Raw genomic sequence first — 27,654 nt, forward strand, 5'->3', positions numbered from 1 at the left:
GAATCACTTGAACCCGGGAGGCGGAGGTTGTGGTAAGCTGAGATCACGCCACTGTACTCCAGCCTGGGCAACAAGAGTGAAACTCTGTCTCAAAAAAAAGAAAAAAAAGAAGTAGGTACTGTTGCTACCCTCATTTTACAGTTGAGGAAACTGAAGCAAGAAAGATGATCTAACATGCCCAAGGTTACTCTGAAAGTCATAGCCAAGAGCATGTGTCCATTTCCCATGGGTGTCTGGGGAATGCATCAGAGCCGCCTTTCAGTTTCCTATGTTGTGACCTGAAAGACGCACCTCCCTTATAGCTTCCCATCAGACACAAAGACTTTCAGAGCTTGACTGGCATGATGACTTTCAGACATCTCCCATGAAAGAAGTCGCCAAGTAGATGCCATGTCTTATCCCCTCTCTGACACAGAGCATGAGTGTTTCCACTTGCTGTTATTTGAGTAGAGAAAGAAGTCATCCCATGGATTGAAAACAGGACTCAGTACAGGTTGAATATCTCTTATCCAACATGGTTGGGACCAGAAGTGTTTCAGATTTTGATTTTTTTTTAATTTTGGGATATTTGCTGAATACATCCCAGTTGAGCATTTCTAATCCAAAAATCCAAAAAACGGAATGCTCCACTCAGGATTTCCTTTGAGCATCATGTCAGGGCTCAAAAGTTTTGGATTTTAAAGCATTTTGAATGTCAGATTTTTTATTAGGGATGCTTAACCTGTATATGCTAATCTGCTAATTATGATGATGATTGGCATTTATGTAGTGCTTATTCTCTCCAACAGACTATCACATACGGTCATTACATCATTCAGTCCTCCAAGGATTCTGGGTGGTAGACATTCTTGTCCCCATTTTATAGATGAGAAAGCTGAGATGAATTGGTGAATCCTAAATGATTTGCTTAGTCATACTACTGATAAATTTCACAGAGAGAGAAGACTGGAACCCCAATCCAGACCCAAAGTTCACACTACTAATCTACACTGGCTGAACAGCTGCACTCTGAATATAACCTTTGCAACTCCCAGAGGCAACAGATCATGAAAGCCCACATGCATAAAGAGCCAAGGCAGCTTCCTGGGGTATCTACTTAGACTCAAAAAATATTAAATAAGCCAGTTGCTAGGATTGGCTCTCTACTAAAAAGATTGTTTTTATTCTCCGGGAACTGGCTGGCTGCATCTGTTTCACTGTTGGATTGCTGAAGAGTTGACACCCACTGGCCACATTTAGGAGTTCATGTTGATATTACTGTTGTGAAAAAGCACATATTGGTCCTCACCATCTATATGACTGTGATTATTTTTCTCTCTTCCATTTCACGCAACTTTTGCTCACAGCCTACTTGGCATAATTGACACATTGGCTCAGGCCACCAAGACTGCCAACTTGGAGCCTTGGATTAGTTAGATCAGTTATGACAGATGTGATTATTTACAAGAAAATAGAAGTCACTATAATTAAACCTTCCAAGGAGTACATTTGGGTGGAGAATGAGAAAGCACAAGTTTAATCTGGCATGATGTGTTTGGATTTCAGCCCTGAGCAGGTTCTTCTCTAGCTCATGAAAGGAGGTATTGGGGTGTCTGGCACCCTCTGTAGACACTGCCATCTCTCAATTCTCCTGACACAGCTATTGATAAATGGAAAGACCAGGTGGTAGAGTTAGCATTAGGTGGGGTACCCAGTAGAAGCGGGTTTAGTTCTCAGCTCAGCCACTGGTCCCTGGCATCAGTTTGTTTTTTTAATCATAAATGGGGATAAAAACATAATCCCTACCTCATCCTAGGTCTGGGAAAATTAGCAGTGATAAAGTAAGACAGGTGTGGAGCATTGTGCCCAACATAGGCACTGAGTGTTAGATGTTCCTGCCTTTCTTGAGCCCACAACTTAATCTCCTTGAGTCTCGTTTTTCCATCAGAAAATATAGATGATGAGCATCTTACACAGTGGATGTGAGGGTTGGAGGAAATGAGGTATATGAAAGGGGTTCATAATCATTTGTTGCTGTTTCAGACCTATCTTTCTGTTATTATTTTTATACAAATCTTAATAGTTCCCATTTGTTGTACGCACCATGGGCCAGGCACTACAGTGGGCAGGGTCGGCTTCTCCGTTAGGTACAATAGGCACAGTGCCTAGAGTCTGTGATACTTTGATGGGCCCAGAAAATGCTCATTTTTATTGCTCTTAAAATCAGAAGGAAAAAAGTGAATATAAGAATAATGAATATAAAATCAAATATAAAAATAATAAATACAGGCATACCTCATTTTATTGCACTTCGCTGTATCACGCTTCACAGATAACTGTGTTTTATAGCAAGAGAACTAGAATTAGAAGTGGAGCCTGAAGATGTGAATGAACTGCTGCAATCTCATGATAAAGTTGAACAAATGAAGATTTGCTTCTTATGAATAAGCAAAGAAAGTGGTTTCTTGAGATGGAATCCACTCCTGGTGAAGATGCTGTGAACATTATTGAAATGACAACAAAGGATTTAGACTATGACTTAAACTTAGTTGATAAAGCTGCCGCAGGGTTTAAGAGGATTGACTCCAATTTTGAAAGAAGTTCTACTGTGGGTAAGATGCTATCAAACAGCATCGCATGCTACAGAGAAAGCTTTTGTTAAAGAGTCAATCGATGCAGCAAACTTCGTTGTTGTCTTATTTTTAAAAATTGCCGACCGGGCGTGGTGGCTCATGCCCTGTAATCCCAGCACTTCAGGAAGCTGAGGCGGACGGAACACCTGAGGTTAGGTGTTCAAGACAAGCCAGGTGAAACCTCGTCTCTACTGAAAATACAAAAATTAGCCAGGTGTGGTGGCGCACACCTGCAGTCCCAGCTACTAGGGAGGCTGAGGCAGGAAAATCACTTGAACCCGGGAGGCGGAGGTTGCAGTGAGCCAAGATCACGCCACCGCACTCCAGCCTGGGCGACAGAGCAAGACTCCGTCTCAAAAAAAAAAAAAAAAAAGGAAATTGCCATAGCCACTCCAGCCTTCAGCAACCACCACTCTGATCAGTTAGCACCCATCACCAGTAAGGCAAGACCTTCCACCATCAAAAGGCTAAAGGGGCAGATGATTGTTAGCATTTTTTAACAGTGAACTATTTCAAATGAAGGGTGTGCATTTTTTTTATGTGTACTGCTGTTGCTTATTAGACTATAGTACAGTGTAAACATAACTTACTGCACTAGGAAATCAAAAAATTCATGTGACTCACTTTATTGTGATACTTGCTTTATTGCAGTGGTCTGGAACTGAAGTCTCAATAGCTCCAAAGTATGCCTGTAATAATAAACATAATAATGAATCTATCTTTTTTTTTTTTTTTTTTTGAGACAGAGTCTTGCTCTGTCGCCAGGCTGGAGTGCAGTGGAGCGATCTTGGCTCACTGCAACCTCTGCCTCCTGGGTTCAAGTGATTCTCAATAATGAATCTGTCTTATGTCCATCTTTATACCGATACAGTTGTAAAGCCTCATTTTTATTTAGTTATTCTTTTTTTTTAATAGAGGAAGGCACCTACAAAACGAAAGTGCCTAGGGCTTACAAAAGTCATATGCAGCCTTAGTTGTAGGAGCTTTACAAATATTAGCTCAGTCATTTTCAGAAAGGTTTTTCTAATTATCATTTTAGAGATGAGGAAACTGAAGCTCAGGGAGGCTAGGAAACTTATCCAAAGCCTCTTAAGAGGCTACGTTAGTCAGACTGGGCTAACAGCTGTAACAACCCCAGAATTTAAATGGCTTAACACATTAGGAGTTTATTTGTTATTGCCATAACAATTCAGGGTGTATGTTTGGCAGGCAGTCTACACAGTGATTCAGGGACCCAGGCTCCTTCCCTCTGGTGGCTTTTTCTCCCTCTAGTCCTGGGAGCTCTCCATGCAGATGGTGGATGGAGAAAGAGAACAAAAAGTGGGGGATTTTTATAGGCCAGGCCTGGAATTGGCCCACATCACTTCCACACACATTCCACTGGCCAGAATGCAGTCACGTGATCATAGCTAACTGCAAGGAAGGTTGGAAAATGTAATGTAACTGCATGCCTGGGCTAAAGAGAGGAACACGGATCCTGGGGAGTACTCACAGTGTTAGATTGCAGTCCAGGTCTTCTGCACACAATGCCCGCGTGCTTTCCACACCCTCCTTAGCTGATTCTTATCACTCTTAGCTCCCACAAGTCCCCTTTACAGGCCCTTTTATCCTGCCCCACCTGCCCACTCACTGTGCCCAGCACCAGACCTTTGCCCACTCAGGATCAGTTGCCGTATGAGGCACTAGGAAGAGGAATGCATTGGGGAGCTTACCAGGCCAACTTGAAGAGGCTGCAACCAGATGTTATGCTCTCTGTATTGCCCAACCCCAGGCCCACAAGGCACTGCTGGGCACACTACCTCCTCAGCATGGGAAAAGGGGGCTGCAAAGAGGGTTTCAGAGGGCCAGGAAGAAAAAGGTTTGAACTGAAGTCTTGGCTGCACTATGAACCTTGGGCAAGGCATCAGCAGTAAGGGGACAGTGCCAGATGATCCTGCACACTAAAATACCACAGTCCTGGGATTACTGCCTCTTGCCAGAAGTGAACTGTGTGGCCCTGCCCCAACCCATCATTGTGCTGCCTTTGGACACCCATTATCCTACAAGACAAAGCTACAGGAGCCAGCTGGAGGCTAGATGGCCTGTGGACACTTTCCCGTAACTGCTGGGCAGGCCTGGTGACCCTGGCAATGGCCTGGTGATGCTGGTGTTGGTGGGCACCCTGCTCCTCTAGGATCAGGCCAAAGCTGTCTATTATGAGATCCTTGAGTGGAATCAGCATGTCTCCCTCCTCCAGGAGGCCTTCCCAGATTGCTCGGCCCTCAGTGCTCCCACCTCTTCAAAGCTCAGGGCACTTGTTATCATTCAACCTAAAGGTCCTGGCTTGCCTCATAAGATTTCTCATCATCACCCCCTTTTTATTTGCTCTTGGCTTCGGAGGCAAGGAATCCAGGACTATGTTTAGAGCCAAGTGAGTCAGGGACTCTCCTGAGCACTCTGTAAGCGTCAAATGCTGCAGGGCATTGGGTCAATTCTAACATTTCATCCAGATTTACAGTCGGACTGGGTTTTTGTAAAGAGAGAGTTGGCGCCCAGGCAACATCCTTCTCTTTATTTGGGGTTGAGAAAAGCACACTAAGGAAATTAAAAAAAAAAAAAAAAAACCATTTTGCCTATAGTCCTCTGAAATCTTCACATTCATACACCTCGTGTCTGCAAGGCGAATATGACCATGTTTCATCCCCATGTCTGTGTTGGACACAGCGTAGTCTCAATCAGACCCGGTCACCTCCCTTTGCTGCCATTTGAGAGCTGATCGATGCTGGACCCGCTCCCTCCTCCCTCTCTGCCTAGTTTCTCGCCCCTCAGATCAGGCTCTGTCTGTGGCTAGCTTGAGGGGTGGCCATGAGGCCTAAATGAGGGCGTATCTATATGGAGACAGCACTTGGCCTGGGGCTCTCCCACATTGCCTGTTAGTCTTTCACACAGGCACAAAACCTTGCTTTAAAAATGTGTCTTACGATGAAACTTGGCATCCAGGATGCGCCCCGTGAGGAATTTGTTTTTGTTTTAATGCCGAGGACGTTTGCATGAAAACAGGATCTTCGTTGCTTAGGAATTGATCAACTCCTGCTGCTGCTTTTCCCTGCTGAAGTGCCAGTCCCATATTTGTCACAGGCAAACCAGTAACTGTAGGGATGGTTGGGACCTCCACAGATAGAGGATGGTGGCTGCTCAGGGGGATGCAGAGGCCATGGAGCCAAAGGAGAGAATCAGGAACCCATCTCAGGCAGAAGCAAGCTCGCAGATAGACCGCGTCCTTAGCCATAGGACCACAGCAGGAGTGAAGATTTTTTGTGGGTCTAGTTGGTTCTAGATGCTCAGGGGAGAAGAGAACGAAGACAGAAGGCGTTAAGACTCAGCCTCCATCTGCAAGGAGCCGAAGGCCTTCTTGAAGGCCAGATGGGAGGCCAGTGCATGAGAAGACAGTGGTTAGATCCAAAGTAACAATGAAGACCCCAGGCAACTGAGAAGAGCCAGTGCCTGCAGTGGGAAGGCTGGGAGTGAGATCGGGATCTGCCACCTACCCACGAGGTCACCTTGAGCAGGCTGCCTGACCACTCTGCACCTCTGTTTCCTCACCTACAGAATGGCACTCTCCCACCGGAGCCTTATGAGATGCTCCATGCTAAATGCATGGCATAGAGTAAGCATGCCAGCAGTCCAGACTGTTATTCCCAGCATGCGTGCTCATAGTAGATGCTCTCTGTCCTCAGGAGGAGATACAAAGATGGCCATAGAAGGCTTTTTAGAAGAAGGACTTGAACTTGGTTTGAAAGGAGGAGAAAAAGATGACCTGGGAACAAGAGTGTTCCTGATGTTCAAGTGGCCAGACTGGGACACATCTGCTTCCACTGCAGTCAGTTCCTAAGGAGGTTTTCCAGGCACTATCCAAGAAACCAAAGTAGAATTGCCTGCATGAAATTGGAGGGGGTGTCCTGCTCCATGGGGACCCCAGCTCATTTTTGGCCTCAGCCTGGCCCCACAGGCATCGGCATAGAAAGGACAAAGTTGACGAGAGCCCAGACTGGGCACTCCACTGGGTCAGGCCCTTCCTTTGCCTCCAGGCTTGGCTTCCAGAAGGCAGTGAAGTGGTTACATCCAAATACCCACAAGAGGCCGGACACCTTTCTCTCCCGTTTCCTTAATATATGCTAATCAAAGCTGAGAGCCTGCAGAAAATATCTGCTTGGCCAAAGCCCCACACCCTCGCCTTGGCTGGGCTGCCCACCCTCCCCAGGCCTCCCCTCCCATCTGCCTAGCTAAAGGCGTCCATAAATCCAGCTTTCAGAGCTCTCAGGGGTTGGCGAGACTGCCGTGGACCTCAGTCACATCACGATGGAAACAATTGAAAACCACTTGGCAAAAAGAAGGGGTGATCTAATGTTTGATAGCAAGAATACATTTTTTTTTCCTTGCCATTCTTACTCAAACCCAGGGGGAAAAGCCGGCTGCTCTCCAGTCCCTGTCAGATCAGTACCCCCAGGGTCCCTGACTCTTGTCCTCTGTCCCAGAGGAAGTCCAGGCTGTGGGGCTGGCTGTGGCCTCCTCGCAGGCCAGGGAGGAGCAGAGCTGGCCCTGCCTTTCTGACTGGCCAGGCTGCCTTGGGCCCCTCAGAGGCGAGGAGATGGCCACAGGGGCCTGCGGAGAAGCCCATATATAGAGCCTGGGGAATGTGGGCCTCTGGCAGGCGGCCTGGAAAAAATGGCCGTGTTCTGAGGGTGAACGCCGCCGAATTATAAATAGCACCCGCCTCCCTCCCCTTCAAGCTTGCTGTGTCTGTCACTGGAGAGTTGACAGTTAAAATTCAAGAGGACTGAACAGGACAAGGGAGCGGGAGCGGGGGATGGGGGAGATGCCGGATTGTGCAGGAAGCTCAGCTGCTGTCTTGGGATTGATACGGAGAATAGTCACCAGACGACGGGGCTGAGAGAGGGATGCATTTGGGGTGGCAGAATGACTCCTGATTTTATGCATTTTTATAAGCTGAATAAGAATGGAAGGAAAACTAAAGGAAGCTTCAACTCCACGAGATGGTTTTATGGGTGCTTTAGAGCCTTTAAAAATAATAAGAATAAAAATCAGCTGTCTCCGAATATTAAAGGTGTCTCTCTGGTTCCGAAAGGTCAGCCACCCTGGATTCCAAATCAAAGCCAACGGCCAGGTGCCCACACAGGCCCGTGCCTTGAGCCTCCTGCCAAAAGGTTTCTTAGTGTGTTTTTATGTCTCCCTGACATGGAAGCAGCAGGGATGTTTCCCCAGCCCCTAAAACCTCTGCACATTGTGCTCACCCAGCAGAGGGTGATGATTCAGGAGGAGTCAGAAATAAAGGAAGGAGTGTGCAGCCCTCGCCGTGGAAAGCCACACAGCCGTTCACATCTGGGTAGCAGTGAGGGGTGGGCAATGTTCTCGCGAATTCTAGATTCTGGAGGAGGGGTGCGCTGGTTCTGCAGGGACCAGGAGTCCCTCTTTGTGTCCTTGGATCTGCTGGCAACTCCTGGGAACCAGCTGCCAGGCTTCCTGACTTGCTGCCCAGCCCTGCATGGACGGGAACTAGAGTTCTGCTGGGCGCTGGGATGGGATACAATGGAGGTGCCTAGGGGCTTGTTGGGGGCTGGGCCAGCTCCATGGGCATCTGTGCCTCCTCTGTGAGCAGGCTAAGCTATAGTAAGGGCTTATCTCCTTTGTTTTAACAGTTGGGGCTTTGGCTTCCATAGCAATGATTTGCAAATAGGGTAATTTATTGGCTTCTCTCCTCCTGCCTTGATAAATCTCATATCTTACATCCTTTGGAGCCTCATTTGAAATCAAACACTTAAAAAAAAAAAAAGAAGGAGCACTCATGCCTTTGTTATCTTTTGGACACTTCTCAAAAGAAGATCCCTGGACCCCACAGGATGCAGGCAACACACAGATGTGAGGTGAGAGCAGGTAGACATTAGAACTTGACACACAGTGATGCTACAGGCATGACTTTATTTATTTATTTATTTATTTATTTATTTATTTATTTAGAGACAGAGCCTCATTCTCACCCAGGCTGGAGTGCGGTGGCGCGATCTCGGCTCACTGCAACCTCCAACTCCTGGTTTCAAGTGATTCTCATGCCCCAGCCTCCCGAGTAGCTGGGATTACAGGCATGTGCCACCACGCCTGGCTAATTTTTGTATTTTTAGTAGAGACAGAGTTTCACCAGGTTGGCCAGGCTGGTCTTGAACTCCTAACTTCAGGTGATCCACCCTCCTTGGTCTCCCAAAGTGCTGGGATTACAGGTATGAGCCACCGTGCCCAGCCTAGTGTGACTTTAAAACTGTGCTTCTAGGAGCCCTATTGAGAGAGGATGCCTCGGAGGCCCAACAGTAAGGGGACTTCCAGACCCTCGCTCCTATGTCAAGCAAAGCAGCTCTACTCTTACTGCTATTAGGTATTAGATTGCATTTTGAAAAAATGAATTTCATGCCTTAAAAAGCTTGGAAATCAGTATCATAGCTTACCCCATGATTTTAGTGCTAAGTGAACGAAGGCCCAGCGAGTGAAGGGGATTTTCTGAAGGTCAAGACCTCCACTTGGGTTGCTGCTGTGATGGCGGCTCTTGTTTTGGGAAGGGAAATCCCAGAGGTTGGAACCAAAAGGGACCTGAGAGAGCATTTTATCAACCCCCTTCCTTCAAAACTGAGGCCCAGGGAACAGTGGGATTTGCTCAAGGACCAGCGAGTAGCAGACCTCAGACTTGAAGCCATCTCATAGGAGGCATGCTCGTAAAAGGAGGCCTGATGTGCTATAAAAACTGCAAATGGCAGGATTTGCCCTGATGGAGACAGCTTCCCGGAGGAAGTGGTAACTGAGCTGAAAAGATGACTGGTGACAAGAAGGTGACGAGAGCCTCCCAAGCAGAGGGACTGCTCCTGGGTTTGGTCCAGTGCTCATCTCCCCACTCCTGGGAAGCAGAGGTCTGGAAAAGATGACAGCTCTCGGGGTAGACTGTTCCCATCTGTGTCTGCATTGACTTCTTGCCGGGCGAATGTGGGAAGCCAGCGACATCACCACCTGCCAGGTAAGGCCTGTGCCTGGGCTATCGGAGTGGTCCTCCGGTGGGCGCGGGGCCCGGTGGATGGTGAGTGGAGACTGCTCCCGAGAGAGGCGTTTCTGCTGGAGCTGGGCAGGCGGTGGCTCAGTGTGGCAGGCTGGAAGGCTTGCTGCAATAGGACTTGAATACATAATGTACCTCATCCGATTTCAGCTGTGAGAAAGTCCAGACAGCCTCCTCTAGACAGGAAAGGACATTGCAGGGACAGGTGGTTTGTTTTCTGTAAAATTCCCTATGAGCTCCTTGGGGAGAATGTTAGTAACCCTCTCAGGATGTGTCCTTCCCATGAATACAGCGTGTGTCCTGGTCTGGGTCCCAGATCCTGTGTCTGGTCTTTGGGTGCCAAATTTATTTATTCCTTTATCAAGACAGAAGGAAATCTTGGGCAAAGGTCCCTGGAATTGGGGACCTTGATCATTGTCTCTTGGCCGCACTTTAAAATGAATAACATGTTCTTTACAACAAGTAACATCCTAGAAGAAGGATTCCTGTTCTTATACTCAGCTCTCTCTGACATGTGAAAAACTAGCATCTGCTCAGGCCTGCAAAGGCCATCTCGTCTAACCATGGGTTAAATGTACTCTCCATCTTCATGAACCCTGCAGAATCAGCGTGAATCCAGGGCAGCTGGGGAGAGTATGTGCAGTGCTTTTCCAACCCTGAAGTCGAAGCAGAGACCTCCCAGTTGGGGATGGGTGATAAGACTCCTACATGAAAGGTCTTACTTTGCATTTATGAGATTCAGAGTCTCCATTCTAACATGAGCACCCAGGTCTTGGGACTCTGAAGATCCCACTTTCTACTCCGACTGTCTCCATGCCCACTTTCTCAGAGCAGGTTCTCAGAAGCAGTCCTGCAAGATGCTCTGTGACTAAGAGGTTCCCTTGTCATTTCAGTTTGGGAAATGCATACTGATCTAATGCATATTAGATCTCTGCTCAAATATGGACAGCTCTGAGGGGTCTTCCCAGACCAGTTACGGCCGCTGTTGACACCTTCTATCCACTCATCCTGCTCAGTTCTTCTTCAGAGTACTTTTACCTCCTGATTTCATATTTACCTGTTGACTTTTGCGTTGTCTGTCTTCCACACAGTAGTGAAGCTCCATGCTGTAGGGCACTTGTACCTGGCACCTAGAACACTGTCTAACTTAATAAAACACTGTGTCGAATGAACACATGAATCAATTCAGACATTCAAACCCTCAGAACTCCATATATAATTCTGTTTAATTTTGTTGAGCTCAATATTTTTTCAGACGTCTTTCCCCTTTTCTTTCATGCCTGTCTCATCTCATCACTTAGTCCTGAGTCAAATCTGACCCTGGGAGGCCGGCCTTGTCCACCCTGTGGAAACCTGCTCTTTCTCTTCACCAGGATGCATTTTCTTTATGGCATTAATGACTGGCAGAAATTAGCTTGTGTACTTGTGTACTTATAAGTTCACCTGTGCATTGGCTCACTCCCTGATCTCAGCTCCATGAGGACAGAGCCTGTCCCATGCACCATTGACTCTAAGTGCCTAGAACAAACAGGGCCTAGGAAATGCTCAGTAGTGATTTGCTGCATGGAGAGATATTGTCCAATGAACCCTCACCCACAGCCCATAGAAATGAAATTCTACCGAACATGCTCGGGGACGTGCTGTTCTCTGTCAACCCTCGCAACAAGTTGTCAGCCATTGTACAGTGGCTGTTCCCCTCTTCCATCAAAATACAAAGTGTCAGAACTGGAACGTACCTTAGATATCATCCAGCCCAGTGTTTATGTTTTTCGGAGAAAGAAACAGAGGGTCCAAGAGGATCACTGGTACCAATATAGGGCTGGTCCCCTGGGTCCCCCATCTCTTGGTCTGATTGTCTTCCTGTATTAGTTTTCTATGGCTGCTGTAACAAATGACCAAAAACTGATGATAGAAAACAACAGAAATTTGTTATTTGACAGTTCTGGAGCTTGAAAGTCCAAAGTGGACCTCACTGAGCTAAAATTAGAGTGTTGGCAGGGCTGTTCCTTCTGGAGGCTCTGGAGGAGAATCCTTTTCTTGCCTTTTCCAGTTTCCAGAGGCTGCCCATGTTCTTTGACTTAACAGCCCCTGTCCATCTTCAAAGCCAGCAGTGGTCAGTTGAGTCTTTCTCCAGCCGCATCATTCCAACATTGACTCTCCTGCCTGGCTCCTTCATTCATAGAGACCCTTGTGATTACATTGAGCCTACCTGGTTAAGCCAGGATAATCTCCTCATCTCAAGATCCTGAACCTAATCGCATCTGCAGAGTCCTTTCTGCCATGTAAGGGAACATAACTGCAAGTTCTGGGGATTCGAATGTGGACATCTTTTGAGGGTGATGGCACTATTCTGCCTGCTGCACCTCCAGTCACACCATCTGCCTGTTGGTATATCCTCTTGCACATGCACATTCTCCCCCGATGACCCCTACACCTTCTGTGCCCCATTGTCACAGTACTTGTCACATTGCTTTATAGCTGGCTTAGTGCCTGGCTGCCTGGCTGGGTCATGACTCCCTTATGGCCGGGGCATGGTCGTTATACTCAACCACTGGCACATCTCTGGTACTTGGTAAGCATGTGGGTTGTTCTGGCTGCCTTGGCTGAGCTAGAAATGTCCTGTCTTCCTACACCCCATCCCTGTTCTTGTTCAATGATCTTAAACCGCCTCCCTCCAAGTCCTAGTTTTCGAGCTCTGCCATGGGATCAGGCCTCTCTGAGGTCAAGAGAGATCCTGGCCACCATATTTTAGTCCATATTTTTAGTCTCCTGACATATAAAGATATGCCTCTGTCAACCAGGGGCTCAGAGTCCATGACCTCTAAGTTCCCTTCTTACCAACAAGAAGCGCATGGTTTTTGGCAAAATGGCTATATTTGGTAAAGAAACTGATTCACCTGCAACCTCAAAGAGAGACTCCTGGTCTGTAATTTATCCTTCTCCATATGCAGGTAAGTGAAATGGAGGGCTACAAAAAGCAGGACAATGTCATTTGTCAGAAACCACGCTGCACCAACCCCTTTGGACCTAAATTAATGTATTCCATCAAGCCATAAATTCCCCTCTCCCCCTCTCTTTATTTCCTCCTTCATTATCCCCTGCTCTCCAGGAGGAGTTAACAGACAACTCAAGGATACATCTCACTTACCAGGGGCAGGACTTGGGCTCTGCTCAGAAAAGAAGCCCATTATTCCCGATCTGTGACTCTAAGGGTGATCACACCTTCTGCAGCTGAAGGGAGTACAAAGAAACACTTGAGCCTAGTGGCATCAGCCCTATTTTCTTCACCAGAGGGAAAAGGGGCCATTATTCTCGCCTTGCTCCATTCCCACCAGCCCTGGGTTTAGCAGGTTCCATGCTGGACACTCCAACAACATATTAGCATATTTTGCATTTAAAAAGGGCTTGGAAAATGAATTAAATGATTGGCATGGTGTTCCCAACGGTTTTTCCCAAACTACTAGTAATTGTGTGGTTTTGAAATTTGCCATTTCTGCCTGCCATGCCCTCAGCCTGGCAGCCAGCTTAATCAGGAGACACTGTACCAGGCGGGGGCATATTTTAAGGCTCATGATACCCAGTGATTGTCAGAACAGTACCTGGAGACTTGCTAAAGAGAACCTTGTCCTAGTTTTTCAGCAGAGCTTGCAGTTCATTTTCCTTCCTTACAGAGCTGAGATTTATACCAATTAGAATCTTCTTTTTATGAAAGGGTCTGGGTCAGCCCTTTGAGGTTGCTGAGGCGCCAGGCAGTGTAGACACCATCCAAATCCTGACACGGAGCTAACAGAGGTGCAGCTTAGGGGCGGTGCTAGGGAGTGTGCTTGTTCACAGCACACGGCACTGCTCTAGCCAAAAGGTCTGTGTGTAAGGGGCGATTGTCTTTGGAAAGGTGGAAGCTTCTAGAATGTGTTTGGAAAAATGTGTTCAAGTCCAACTTCTTCATTTTTCAGGCAAGAGAGAGAGAACCCAGAGAGACTGTTACATGTGCAGGGTCACAGCCATTTTTACTCTTCTGTGAGAGTAGAATTCAGAGTCTTCTGACTCTTAATATAGGTTTGTTAATTTTATAAGTCCATGGAAAAGAAAAATTAACCAAGAGTTAAGAGTTTTAGGTTGAATAGGGTTCCTAGGCGGAGGTGAGAAAGCCTAGGACGGATGAATTTAGAAAATGACAAGCTCTGAAGGCACCTTAGGCATTTTTATTTTTATTTTATTTTCAGGCAGGATCTCGCTCCCAGGCTGGAGGGCAGTGGCTCTATCTCGGCTCACTGCAACCTTCGAATCCAGGCTCAATTGATCCTCCCACCTCAGCCACCCAAGTAGCTGTGACTACAAGTTTGCGCCACCATGCCTAGCTAATTTTGGGGATGTTTTTGTTTGTTTTTTCCCCTGTAGAAACAGGGTTTCGCCATGTTGTGCAGGCTGGTCTCAAACTCTTGGACTCAGGTGATCTGCTGCTTTGGCTTCCCAAAGTACTGGGATTACAGGTGTAAGCCACCACACCCAGCCTACGTAAGCTTTTTTTTAACTACCGAGGATTGTTATTAATTAATATAATTAATGATGATAACAATAGTAATACTCGCTAACATTTGTGTGCTTTCTCAGTCCCAAGCACTGTGCCAAGTGCAGGACATGTATTAGATCACTTAATTGTTGCAACAACTCTGTGAAGAAAGTTGGTACTAATAGAGCCCTGTTTTACAGATGAGAAAACTGAGGCTCAAAAAATTAAGTAACAGACCCAAGGTTACCCAGATCTGTCTGACTTCAGAATCAGAATCTTTAGGGGAAAAAAAGAGAATCTGACTTCAGAATCAGAATCTTTAGGGGGTGAAAAAGGAGAGAATCTGTACATAAATAATTAAGAAATGGGATTCTCAAGGTCGGCAGCCCTCTTTAAAGTATTTAGGTTGGTGCAAAAGTAGTTGCAGTGAAAAAACCACAATTACATTTGCACCAACCTAATATTAAATACAGAGACAAGATGAAATAGAGAAGAGCTGGATGCAGTGGCTCATGGCTGTAAGCCCAACACTTTGGGAGGCCAAGGCAGGAGGATCCCTTTGAGCCCAGGAGTTCAAGACCAGCATGGGCAACATGGCGAGACCCTGCCTCTACAAAAAAATTTTAAAATTAGTTGGACATGTTGGTGCACAACTGTAGTCCCAGCTACTCGAGAGGCTGAGATGGGAGGATCACTTGAGCCCAGAAGGTTAAGGTTGGAGTGAGCCATGATCTCTCCACTGCACTCCAGCCTGGGCGACAGTGAGACCCTGTCTCTAAATAAATAAATAAAAGAGAAAAGCTGGCTCGCAGGAGAGACCTAAGGGCACCTAGACAGCACTGGCCAGGAGAGCAGAGGCGAGTGCAGCGTATATGGAACTAAAGCACCCCTGTGGAGTGGACAGAAGCACAGACCTAGGGCTTAGGAGAGGAATAAAACAAAAATTCCTGTTTCTTCAGGAGCTGAAGATAGAGAAAGTATCTGTACAGTGCATGTGCGTGTGTGTGTTAGTGATATGGAGGAAGAGGATCTCACTCACACACCAGGAGACTGGAGGGAGGGTGCATTCTTATGCTGGCTGAGCATAAGGGTCATTACGTGGTCACTATGTGGATAAGAGTAACAGAAGAGAAACCAAAACCCAGGAAGACAGGGAGAGCTGCGGCCCACGAATGCATCTACCAGTGTGCAGCTAAACCCATGGCAGGAGACGCTGTCCTTGTGACATACCTTGTTGACCAGAGAGCTCCTCATGCTCTGTGTAATAACTAGGCGGGGCCATGGGCTGTGGGGGATGTGCTGGCGGCAGCCCTGGTGGCCATGGGCACTGAGAAGGGACTGCTCTGAGGGAATGAGTGGTTCATTTAATCGCAGGTGTGTTCCCACGCTTCGCAGGGCTGACGGATCGTGCCTGCAAAGGGGTTCTTGGAAGGCTCATTCTAGGTTGTTCTCATTGGGAATATAAATGAAGTACAACCGGTTTGGGCTCTACCCAGGGTGTTGTAGGTTTTTATTTTATTTTACACAGAGTACCCAGGAGATGGCAGATAATAATTCATTTATTTATCCACTACAAATTGAAGAAATTGATCTTTTTTTCAGTTATTAAAACACTACATTTCACCAAAAAGAAAACATTTACTTAACTCTGAGCCATTTATTAAATAGAATATTATAGAACAATTTGAAGTTAGGTTATGAAGACTCTGTAATAGTAAGGGTAGCTGCTTGCATGGGACATTATGTAAAATGAGGACTATATGTAACATATGTGTAGTGGAATAACATTTTCTGAAGGCATACAGATATGCCCAAAGATGGACAGATTAAGCAGCTTGCCTAAAGTCACACCGCTGGTAAATGGCTGAGCCAGGATTCATCAACCTAGGAAGGATGTGTTTTCTTAATCACAGCTAAACTAAACTACCAAGGCTATCTTATGGTACATTCCAACTTCAAATCTGCAAATCCAAAATCATTTGTTCAACTCTGCAAAAGTTGCATCAAACAAGGCTTGTTACCTTTTACTGTCACAGAAGCTTCAAGAACTTATAACAATGCTTAGAGTTGGGTGATGAACTATGCTAGTTTTTTCTTTACTTTTCAAAGTTTATTTAATGTGCTTATATTCTCTTTATAATGACATGGACGTACCTACATCCATACAAATCAGGGAGAAAATGAGAATAAGAACAATATGAAAACTCTCCCACCTCATTGTAAGAGTTGGGGAAAAACATATTTCTATTTGAGCACTGTTAGGAACCACACATGAAAGATTGGTCCCACCTTCAAGTGCTGAGGAACAGGGTAGAGACCAAATACACAAGCAAGTTTCTGTGACAACAGTTGAAAAGCTATAGCTGTAAGAGTTGAGTGTTCTGAATTTTCAGAGTGCCAAAAGGATATAAAATAAATGACCCCAGCCAGAATTCATCTTGACAAGCTTTCTGCACATATAAGGTGAGTTTGGAGAGACATTTAGAAGTAGCAATGGCCTTCCCTCAACTGGTGGAAGGAATGGCATAGGCAGATTGTGAAGTGGAGCCCTGTTGGTGATGAAGAAGTGGGTTTGTCACTAGGGAGAATCTGAATGTGCCACATTGAGGGATGTAAGCATGTTAAGTTTTCAATATTGTCAGAGCTATTTGAACCAGAGCAACTCCATCTTGAATGGAGGCTGGGTAAAATGAGGCTGAGACCTACTTGTAAGGTTCTTGTATCAGTTCAAACCCTGAGCGTGTGCCGACAGACAACAGGAGGCGGTGTGGAGCAACATGCTGTTTTAATGAGAGCCTGGGTGCACGCGGGCTGAGGCCTAAAATGGCGTCAGCACCAAGTGAGGACGGGGCAAAGGATTTATAGTCTCCTGTAAACAGGAAGTGTCCTAGTCTGATGTAACTGCTACGTTGTACCCAGATGGCCTCTTTCTTGATCTTCAGGGGTACGTGTCTTCCAGCTGGCCTTCTTCCTGCTTCTGCTATTTTGCTGGCGCACACTGCTGGCACAAGTAGCCTTGCACCTTGGGACTGGGCCTGAGAAGGGAGGAGTTATTCATCCCCTTAAGCTTTCAGGCCCCGGGGAGAATCTTACATTCCTGTCTATTTGGTTATAGAAAAGGGAAAAGGGACAACTTTCTTAATAACTACTTCAGGCGGGACATAGGGGGTGGTGTGGGCACGTTGGAAAAAGAAAACCTTAATTTTTAGATATTCTTGAGAGATGAGTTGGTATTCACCATGTCGTTGTAGCAGGAGCATCGCCTGCATTGTCTGGAAATATGTCTGTGCCTGCAAGACAGTTATGTTGAGAGGACAAGGAGGTGTCGACAGGGAGAAGCATGGCCTCATCTGCTGCTTTATGAATGAAACACCGTGTCTGGATTAAGGAGGGGAGGTAATTACTGCGTGGCTCAGAGTCTGGTAAGGATGGAGGCCCTAAGACAAAAGTTTGGCCATACATGATTTTAAAGGGACTATAAAAAGAGGGTGCTTTTGGTGTTGCGCAGTTTCATGAGGGCAAAAGGGAGATGTTTTGTCCACAACTGGCGGGTTTCTAGAGCCAGCTTGGTGAGTTGGGCTTTAAGGACAGGGTTAATTTTTTCGACTTTGCCTAACGATTGAGGCCTGTAGGGTGTGTGGAGAACTTACTTTATTCTTAAGGATGTAGAGTCGCCTTGGGTAATTTAGCTGATGAAGGCGGGCCCGTTACCAGAGTGGATGGATGTTAGGAGTCCAAAACAGGGAATTATATGCATAAGAGTTTGTGTGACAATATTTGCAGCTTCTGAAGTTGTCGGGAATGCTTCTACTTATCTGGAGAAAGTACAGACAAAGACTAGAAGATAGCAGAGCCGTTTATCGGGCGGCATGTGAGCGAAGTCTACCTGCCAATCTTGCCCAGGTACCTGGCCCCGGGCTTGGTGGGTAGGAAAAGGCGGCGGCCAGAGGGAGCCCTGGGATGACACTGAGTGGCAGATAGAGCAGGACTGGGTAATTTATCAAACATGGCTGGAAAGGTGAGGACAAGTGAGGCTAGGGCGGAGACGTTACAGGAGAGGTTTGTAACCAACATGGAAAGACTTGTGGAGGCTTTGGAGGTGAGGAAGGCTTTAAGAGTGAAGAAGAACGAAGCACCCTTCTTTGACATACCATGGTCCTTGCTTTTGAAGGTTTTGGGCTCGGAAGTCCTCCTTTTCTTCTGAGGAGTAAAGCGGAGAGAACAAGGACAGGGACAGAAACTGGCCTTGCACGGGTTGTAGGGCCACTTGTTTGGCTACCTGATCTGCTAGCACATTTCCAGCCAATATAGGATTGTCTGGGGTTTGGTGGCCCCTGCAATGAATGATGGCAACTTTTTGCGGGAGCCTGGCAGCTTGAAGGAGCTTGTTGATGAGAGAGCCATTTATGGCAGGAGTGTTTTTTGCAGTTAGGATACCCCGTTCTTTCCAGATGGATGAGTGTGAGTGCACTATGTGGAACACATAATGAGAATTTGAATATATGTTGATCTGTTGTCCAGCTGCTAGAGTGAGAGCTCGAGTGAGGGCGATGAGTTCAGCTTCTTGGGAGGTGGTGCCTAGCGGGAGGAGATTGGCTTCAATAGTGTGCATGTGGGGTGGTGACACTACAGCATAGCCAGCATTCTGGTGTCCTTGATGTAGGAAGGAGCTGCCATTTAAAACCAAGTAAAGGAGGCATCTGGAAGGGGTTGGTCTGTTAGGTTTGGAAAAGGTATAAGGAAGGTTTGAACAGTGTTTACACAGAAATGTGTAGGGTCTTGGGCAGTTGCAGCTTCAGGTAAGAGCGTGGCCGGGTTTAGACGGGAGATGGTTAGACGGTGATGTGGGGAGTTTCTACGAATAGAGCATACAGTTGGAGGAGCCGTGGGGCAGAGATGAGACTTAGTACACTGCGGTGAGCTAGCTTGTCTTTGATGTTATGGGTTGAATAAACTGTTAGGTTGGCATGGAGAGATAGTTTTAGGCTTTCAAGGGTGAGGACAGCAGCTGCCGCCAATGCTCAGAGGCAGGCAGGCCGTCTGAGAACTGTGGCTTCAAGCTGTTTGGAGAGGTAGGCAACAACCTGGAGGGTGGGTCCCTTAGACTGGGTTAGAACACCAGTACAACTCCATGCCGTTCGTCGGTATAGAGGGAGAAAGATTTGGTGAAGTCTGAGAGAGTGAGCACGGGGGCTGAGGTGAGAGCCTTCTGGAGCAGACAGAAAGGTTGGGGAATAGGCTGTGCAGGGTTTGAAGTCTTATGGAGAGGGCCTTTAGCAGCTTAGTATAACGGTTTGGCAAGTAGAGCGAAGGAGGGAACCCAGAGCCTAAAATATCCTGCTAGTCCTAGAAAAGAGAGAATTTCTTGCTTAGTTTGCGGAGGCGGGAGGGACTGGAGGAGGGATATGCGGTCGGTTGTGAGCCCTCGGGTTTGCAGGGTAAGAGCTAGGCCTAGATAGGTGACTGAGGAGGTGCATATTTGTGCTTTCTTAGGGGAGACCTAATAACTCCCGTTCTGCCAAGAAGTTTAAAAGAGAGACATAGTATGGGCATTGCAGTCTCTTTTGAGAGGGGCTACACAGGAGCAGATCATTAACACATTGAAGGAGAGTGGACGGTTTTAGGGATAAGGTAAAAAGGTCGCAAGCAAGGGCCTGTACGAAAAGGTGGGGGCTGTCTCTAAAACCTTGAGGTAGTACACACCAGGTGAGCTGACGTGAAATGTGGGTGTCAGGATTTTCCCACATAAAGGCAAAGAGGTTTTGGGAATTCGAGTGTAAAGGAATTGTGAAAAAGGCATTTTTTAAGGTTTAGAACAGAAAAATGAGTGGTATTGGAGGGAATCGTGAAAAGTAAAGTATATGGGTTAGGAACTGCTGGACATACCGGGAGTACAGCTTGGTTAATGAGCCTGGGGTCCTGGACTAAGCATTAAGTTCCATCTGGCTTTTTAACAGGTAGAATTGGTGTGTTAAAAGGGGAGTTTGTTGGGCGGAGTAGGCGACTGGTGAGAAGGTGAGAAATGATAGGCTTTAGGCCTATGAGAGCTGCTTGAGGGATGGGATACTGCTTCTGTGATAGGAACTGGGTGGGCTCTTTCACAGTAATGCGGACGGGGGTGTGGTGTTCTGTGACTGAAGGTGTGGAAGTATCCTAAACTGCGGAGTTAACTACGGACGGCGGATAAGGAGAAGTTGCATGTTTTAAGGTGCGAGGTTGGAGGAGTAGAAGAAAGTTAGATGCCCCAGAGGAGTCTGGGTTGATGCGTTGGGTACTATGGGGAATGTGGATGTGGAGAGTAGTGTGGCGTTTTGAAAGGATGTCTCTGCCTAGGAGCGGAGTTGGGCATGAGGGCAGGACTAAGAAAGAGTGAGCGGGCCGGGCGCCGGGGCTCACGCCTGTAATCCCAGCACTCTGGGAGGCCGAGGCGGGTGGATCACGAGGTCAGGAGATCGAGACCATCCTGGCTAACACGGTGAAACCTCATCTCTAGTAAAAAATACAAAAAATTAGCCGGGCGTGGTGGCGGGCGCCTGTAGTCCCAGCTACTCGGGAGGCTGAGGCAGGAGAATGGCGTGAACCCGGGAGGCGGAGCTTGCAGTGAGCTGAGATCGTGCCACTGCACTCCAGCCTGGGCAACTGAGCAAGACTCCGTCCCAAAAAAAAAAAAGAGTGAGTGAAGGAAAAGGTGTGCAGGGAGCAGAAAAGTGGAGGGCTGGCTCAGGGTTTGGAGACTCGTCCGTCAATTCCCACAACAGAGACTTGGGAGGACTGGGTGGGTCTTGAAAAATTAGGGAAAGCAGAGTAGGTTGCCCAGTATTAATTCAAAAATAACATACCGGCCTACCTGCCACCATCAGGGTTACCCTTGGCTTGGATGAAGTGATGGTAGTTGCCAGGGCGTCTGTTCCAGGGCACCCTCAGTCTTCAGCGGCAGGGCCGATGAGATCCAAGTAGGAGGTTTTGGCCGGCTCCGGAAGAGATGGGGGCGGTCCTTGCTGGGGCTGCTCATAGTCCGACTTCCAGTGGGGTCCTCCGCAGAGGGAGCACGGCCTGGTGCGCTTACCTGGGTTTGGGCATTGTCAGGACCTGTGACCTTCATTGCCGCACTTGAAACAGGCGCCAGGTGGAGGTGGATTGCTAGGAGGCTTCCGTGTGGAGCTATGGCCCCGTGGGCCTGCAGGGCCCCTGATGGCAGAGGTAAGCATTCGAAACTCTGCCTGTTTTTGCCTTTTACTTTCCTCATCACGATTGTTAAAGACTTTGAAGGCTAAATTTAGAAGGTCTCATTGTGGGGTTTGAGGGCCGTCATCAAGCTTCTGAAGCTTGTGCCGAATATCGGTGGTGGATTGGGAGATGAACCGAAGGTTTAAGATAGAGGTTCCTTCTGGGCTAGCTGGGTCTAGGTTGGTATATTTTTTAATGGCTTCAGTTAAATGAGAGAGAAAAAGGGCTGGGTTTTCATTAGGACCTTGGGTGATTTCTGAAAGTTTTTCATAGTTTACCGCTTTATGGGCACCCTTTTTGAGTCCTGCAAGGAGACACACAATTATGTGGTTTCAACGGTGGCATCCAGAGGCCCTGTCTTGATAATCCCAGTGGGGGTCCTGGTTGGGGACTGCCTCCGCACCAGTAGGCTGGGCAGGAGCTTGGTGATGAATGGTATCAGCATGTGCCTGAGCTACAGTCCAGATACGGTCTTGGTCTTCTGGGGTGAGGGTGGAAGAGAGGATAACCTAGAGGTCATGCCGGGTCAGTTCATAAGACTGGGTAAGGTACTGAAATTTTCTAATATAAGAGGTAGCATCTTCTGGAAATGAACCGAATCTTTTGTTAATTTGAGAGAAATCAGTGAGGCAGAAGGGAACATGAACTCTAACAATACCTTCATTTTCTGCTACTTTCTGAAGGGGGTATTCTAGCACCGGCGCTGAAGTAAGGGCGGGGCATGGGCCAAAGATGGCGCCCGAGCGAGTAAGGGCAGGAGAGAAGGAAGAAGCTGGAAGTGGTTTCTGCTGAGGGTTTGAAGGGGGAAGGGTGGTTGAGTTGATAAGCAGTGGAGGATAGGGGCGTAAGGTGGTGGGATGGGTTTACAAGCCTCAGGAGAGGGCGGTGGGGGAGGAGAATGGGTACAGGCAATACTAGAATTGTCCTGAGGAGGGGACGGTGTAGGAAAAGAAGTGGATACTGCTTACTGAGAAGATGGCGACTGGGAAGATGGCAGCTGAGAAGACAACGAGGAGGCTTGCGGGGGTTAAAGAAGATGGTTGAGAGGAAGAGGTAAGGGCTGGGAGGGGTAGACAGCAGTCTGCTGGATTTAATGAGGAAAAAGAGGTAGGGTCGGGAAGAGAAAGGCGATCAGGGTGGCAAGAATGGAGAAGGATTTGAACAGGTAAGAAAGAATTGCAGAGGTTGGGTTGTGATTTGAGAATAAAAAGGCCTGGACATAAGGAACTTCTCATTTCTTCAGTTGTCAGCAATAATTGCTTAAGTCAGTTAAAATTGTAAAGTTGAATGTTTCATTTGCGGGCCATTTGGACCCATTATTTAATTCGTATTGTGGCCAGACTGAATTGCGAAAAAGACACGGCACTTCGGGCAGATATCTTGCCTGAGGCCTAAGGTTTTTAGGTTTTTTTTATGAGGCAGCCTAGAGGGCTGTCCTTTGGAGTGGAAGACTGGGAATTTCCCACAACAGAGGGTAGGCTGAGAGAACAAGGAAGAGGAGAACATCCTGGACAGCAAGAGGGGGACAATAAAAGGAGCAATTGTCACTGCTGCCATTTTCGTTCCCAGAACAGGATCTAATGGCTTAGAGGCGCCCCCCTAAGGCCAGATGATCAGCAAGTGCCTGACACACGCCGGAACCTTCTTGGACCAACGTTGGATTTTTGGACCAGAGAAATCAAGAGAGGCCATGTGGATTTTCCCCTGTTAACAGGGCTCCCGGGAAAACTTACCAGTAGGCGAGATCAGTGACCGATGTGCATGCACAGAGAGGCAACTGGAGGCTGAGGAGCTTCCTTTGTCCGGCTGCTGTGGCTTGCTCTCCGGGGTGAAGGGGTAGGTCCACAGGGGATGCAGACCTGAGCCCCTCCCCGGTTTTGGCACCTGACTTAAGGTTCTTGTATCGGTTCGAACCCGGAGAGCGCGTGTTCGAACCAACAGACAACATGAGGCGGTGTGGAGCAACATGCTGTTTTAATGAGTTCCTGGGTGCAGGCGGGCTGAGGCCTAAAATGGCATCAGCACCAAGTGAGGACAGGGCAAAGATTTTATAGTCTCCTGTAAACAGGAAGTGTCCTAGTCTGACGTAACTGCTACGTTGTACCTGGATGGCCTCTTTCTTGATCTTCACGGGTACGTGTCTTCCAGCCAGGGTAGGTGTCTTCCGGCCGGCTTTCTTCCTGCTTCTGCTATTTTGCTGGCCCACACTGCTGGTGCAAGTAGCCTTGCGCCTTGGTACTGGGCCTGAGAAGGGAGGAGTTATTCATCCCCTTAAGCTTTCAGGCCCCAGGGAGAATCTTACACTACTGGGCTGCATTTCCAGACAATTAGGGCATTCTAAGGCACAGGATGAGGTAGGAGGTCCGCACAAGATACAGGTCATAAAGACCTTGCAAATAAAACAGCTTGCAGTAAATAAGCTGGCCCAAACCCACGAAAATCAAGATTTTGACCAGAGTGACCCTCTGGTCATCCTCACTGCTACACTCCCACCAGCATCATGACAGTTTACAAACACCATGGCAACGTCAAGAAGGTACCCTATATGGTCTAAAAAGGGGAGGCATGAAGAATCCACCCCTTGTTTAGCATATCATCAAGAAATAACCATAAAAATGGGCAACCAGCAGCCCTACGGGCTGCTCTATGGAGTAGCCATTATTTTATTCCTTTACTTTCTTAATAAACTTGCTTTCACTTTATGGACTCGCCCTGAATTCTTTCTTGTGCAGGATCCAAGAACCCTCTCTTGGGATCTAGATCTGGACCCCTTTCCAGTAACTGTATTACTGACCATCAAAGGAAACCCCATCTGAGCAATGGGTTCCAGACCCCCATCTCTAATCGTGAGCCCCATCCTGGAAGTCACTTGTAGTAAGGAAAGTTATTCCATAAGCTGGTCCTGCCACTACCCCTACAGGTTTCAAACACCCACCCTCCTTTCCAAAACCAGACCCAGGTTACTGTGGTCACCTACTGGTGACTTCATTTGCATCTGGTGGTCAGATCTAGTCAGGGTGTAATTCGGCTAAATTAATAGTGCTAATAGTGCAAATTCCTAGTGCGTTTTACAGGTGGGGAATAGAGGGTGAGAATTTGGGATTTAAAACTGGCATTTCAGAAATGCTGTCACATTAGAGCTTCATTTCAGTCCCTTGGGGTGGCCACCAAGTAAACAGCTCAATTTCCATCCCTGCTGGAGGTACAGAATGCAGCATTCACACTTGCCAACAGATAATGTCTCCTGTCTTTGTCGGTGCTTAATGGCTTTTAGTAGAGTTAAGGCTGAGAAGAAAGAGACTGACTTCCTCTTATTGGGTAAAATGGAAACACTGGGGAGACAATTCCATTTCAGACAGACCCTTTCCTTCTCAGATTACTGATCCACAACCCAGCCAACTCCCTTTCAGCTCATTCAGGTAACATGGAAGACAGAGGCCACCCGCTTAGGGGAGAGGAGGGTGGAAGAGCCCGTTGAGCTTTGTGTTTGGGATTTGTCAGCAGAGAGGAGATTTGCATTTCTAATAAGAGCCCCGTCTGGGTGTGCTTTAGCCCAGTGGCTGCACATCTCTGTAGCTCTCCAAGTGCTCTCAGTTTGCAGAGCAAGGGAAGAATCTTCTACAAAAACAAATAGCTGTGGGAAGACAGCAGAAAGCACAGCACGGTGGGGTGCCAGGGGCACTTCCTGGGTATCAAGGAACGTTTAAAAATGGTATTACATCAAGTCACCACAGACACCCTGGCGAATATTCCTCGTGTGCCCATCCCTCACATGCCCTTTGTCTATGTAAGAGAAACTCATTACATGTTCTACTCTGAGATTTGGAGATTTATTGTTATTTCTCCAAAAAGAAGTAACGAGGCATGTCAGTCCCAGCGTGTTTATACAGCAGAAAACTGGGAAAAGAAAACAAGGTTCAACAAGAGGTGAATAGTACGATAATTAAACAATTAAATAAATAAATGGTTAAATACATGGTAGAAACCTTTCGATCATATATGAAGTCTACAGTACTTAGTAATGTGATTTTTTTTTTTTTTTGAGACAGAGTTCACTCTGTCACCCAGGCTGGAGTGCAGTGGCTTGATCTCGGCTCACTGCAACTTCCACCTCCCACGTTCAAGCGATTCATTCCTGCCTCAGCCTCCCGAGTAGCTGGGACTACAAGCACGTGCCACTACACCCAGCTAATTTTTGTATTTTTAGTAGAGACGGGGTTTCACCTATTGGCCAGGCTGGTCTGGAACTCCTGACCTCATGATCTGCCCGCCTTGCCCTCCCAGAGTGCTGGAATTACAAGCGTGAGCCACCATGCCTGGCCAATGTGATTTTTTTAAAGTGGTAAATGTTAAATGAAAAATGCAGGATTCATACTGTATATATAGTTTTTATTTAAGAAAAACACATAATGCATGATGAAATTACAGCAAAATGTTAACAAAGTTGAGATCTTTAGAGATCAAATCAGAAATTATTATTTTTCTTTCTTTCATTTCTAAATGTATTCCAAAGGGTTTTTCGTGTATGATTATAGAAGTTATATGTTGGAGCAGGGAACCACACTATACCCTCATTACTTTTTTTTTCCCTTCCTTCTTTTTTTATCTTGGGCACACACTAGAATGTGGCATTGCTCTCTGTGGGCCCATCCACACTCCATTCAGCCAAGTATTCTATTGCTAACAGAGAACAGAGCAGGTTGCAGAAGCAATGGACAAAATCTGAACATTTCCAACTTCCCTCACCCCATCATTCACTCACCCATGAGTTCATCTAAACCCTTCTTCCACTTGTTTATATTTTTAACTGGTACAGCCTCTCGGGCCCAATGACTTCCATGTGTTTTCCACCCTCGGTGTGAAGTGGCAGAGGCCTGCCCGGCTTGTATCCTCAGATGACCTCCTCTGGACTCCAAGGGGTCCTCCCTGTTTTTTACCTTTCCAGCATTAAGGGAACAAAATAAGAACCTCAATGATATGTTTGCAATTAGCAAAGCACACTTATGGACATAATTTTGTAGAACTATAGAACTTGGTATTGGAAGAGGCCTTAGGAACAGTTTAGGCCAGTGTTTTCCTGAAAGTCCGCAATACAGGGAGTATTTCCAGAAATCACTGCAAGTTGTACAGTCCCCAGGATATGGTGGCACGGGGTGGCATGGGATCGTGGGGGGTTTGGTTTTGTTTTTGCTTCGGGCTGCAATTGGATAGCAATGGTTACCTCGTTTTGTTCAGAAACTCCAGCAGTTATACATATGCCTGGTTATTTTGTTAATAGATAATTAATGTATGAGAGACAGAATCTTTTAAACTTTGTGTTGTGGAGAAGGTGGACATTGATGGGACCCTCTATTCTGAGCTAGATCTGTGAGTGGAGAGGTCACTGCCTGAAGGTTGAGAAATATATATTCTGGCACTTCACTGCCTGAAGGGTGAGAAAATGGGCTCCGAAGTGGCTCCCTGACCCCAGCAGAAGAGGCTGGTACATGGGGCCACTGGACTAGAATCCAGATTGTCTGACTCTAAGTGCCGGGCTAGCTCCAGGGCACCTATTCTACCTTTGTTTAAACCAACTTCCTGAGACATGCTTCCTGCACTAGGAATAATTTAGTAGATTTTGAATTTGTGCATGCTCCAAGTGTGATCTTTCCAGACTGAGTCTTCTGTTTAGAAAATGATTAATTATTGTAATTGCCTAAGTCCTTTACTCTTTCCACAGTTACTCTTTCCTAACTGTGGAAATACAGACTTCCAAGTTTGGTAGAGTGTCGTGGGAAAGAAGGTAGGTTCTGGAATCAGACACCCTAGGTTCAAATCCTAGCTCTCCCACTCGCCAGTCCCTGATCCCAGGTTTAACTTCTCTGTGCATCAATTTGCCCAACTGCAAAATGGGAATAATGATAGTATCTACCTTAAAGGGCCGTTGTGAAGATTAACCATTGTGATGAGTGCTTGTCATTACATTGCATAGAAAAAGTGCTTTACATTAAAAGTGGCTTACATTACACTTGTCATTACATTGCACAGAAAATTCATTACAAGCACAGAAAGTACTTGTCCCATGCCTCATGCTCAGTGCATACTCAATAAATAAGAGTAGTCACCATCGTCATTGTCGTTGTCATTACTGTTGGGTTTTCATGGAAGGACCCTGGCCAGAACAGTGTCAGCTTAAACTCATTTTGCTTTGCTGGACCTGTGGCCATTACTTCCTT

At 46.9% G+C, this 27,654-nt stretch overlaps 1 protein-coding gene across 2 annotated transcripts in view; it reads left to right on the plus strand.

Annotated features, from left to right (window-relative positions):
- ZHX2 (zinc fingers and homeoboxes 2) overlaps nt 1-27,654 on the plus strand; it is a 193,819-nt gene that overhangs the window by 31,683 nt on the left and 134,482 nt on the right. The window contains exon 1 of one of the 2 annotated variants that reach the window (XM_063606886.1): nt 22,471-22,492. The exons of the other annotated variant lie outside the window; for it this stretch is intronic. The gene's annotated coding sequence lies outside the window, so the exon portion shown is untranslated. Of the gene's footprint in view, nt 1-22,470; nt 22,493-27,654 lie in introns of those variants that run through there. 2 annotated transcript variants of the gene reach the window in all.

Source organism: Pan paniscus, chromosome 7, assembly GCF_029289425.2.
Source record: "Pan paniscus chromosome 7, NHGRI_mPanPan1-v2.0_pri, whole genome shotgun sequence".
Lineage (NCBI taxonomy): Eukaryota > Metazoa > Chordata > Mammalia > Primates > Hominidae > Pan > Pan paniscus.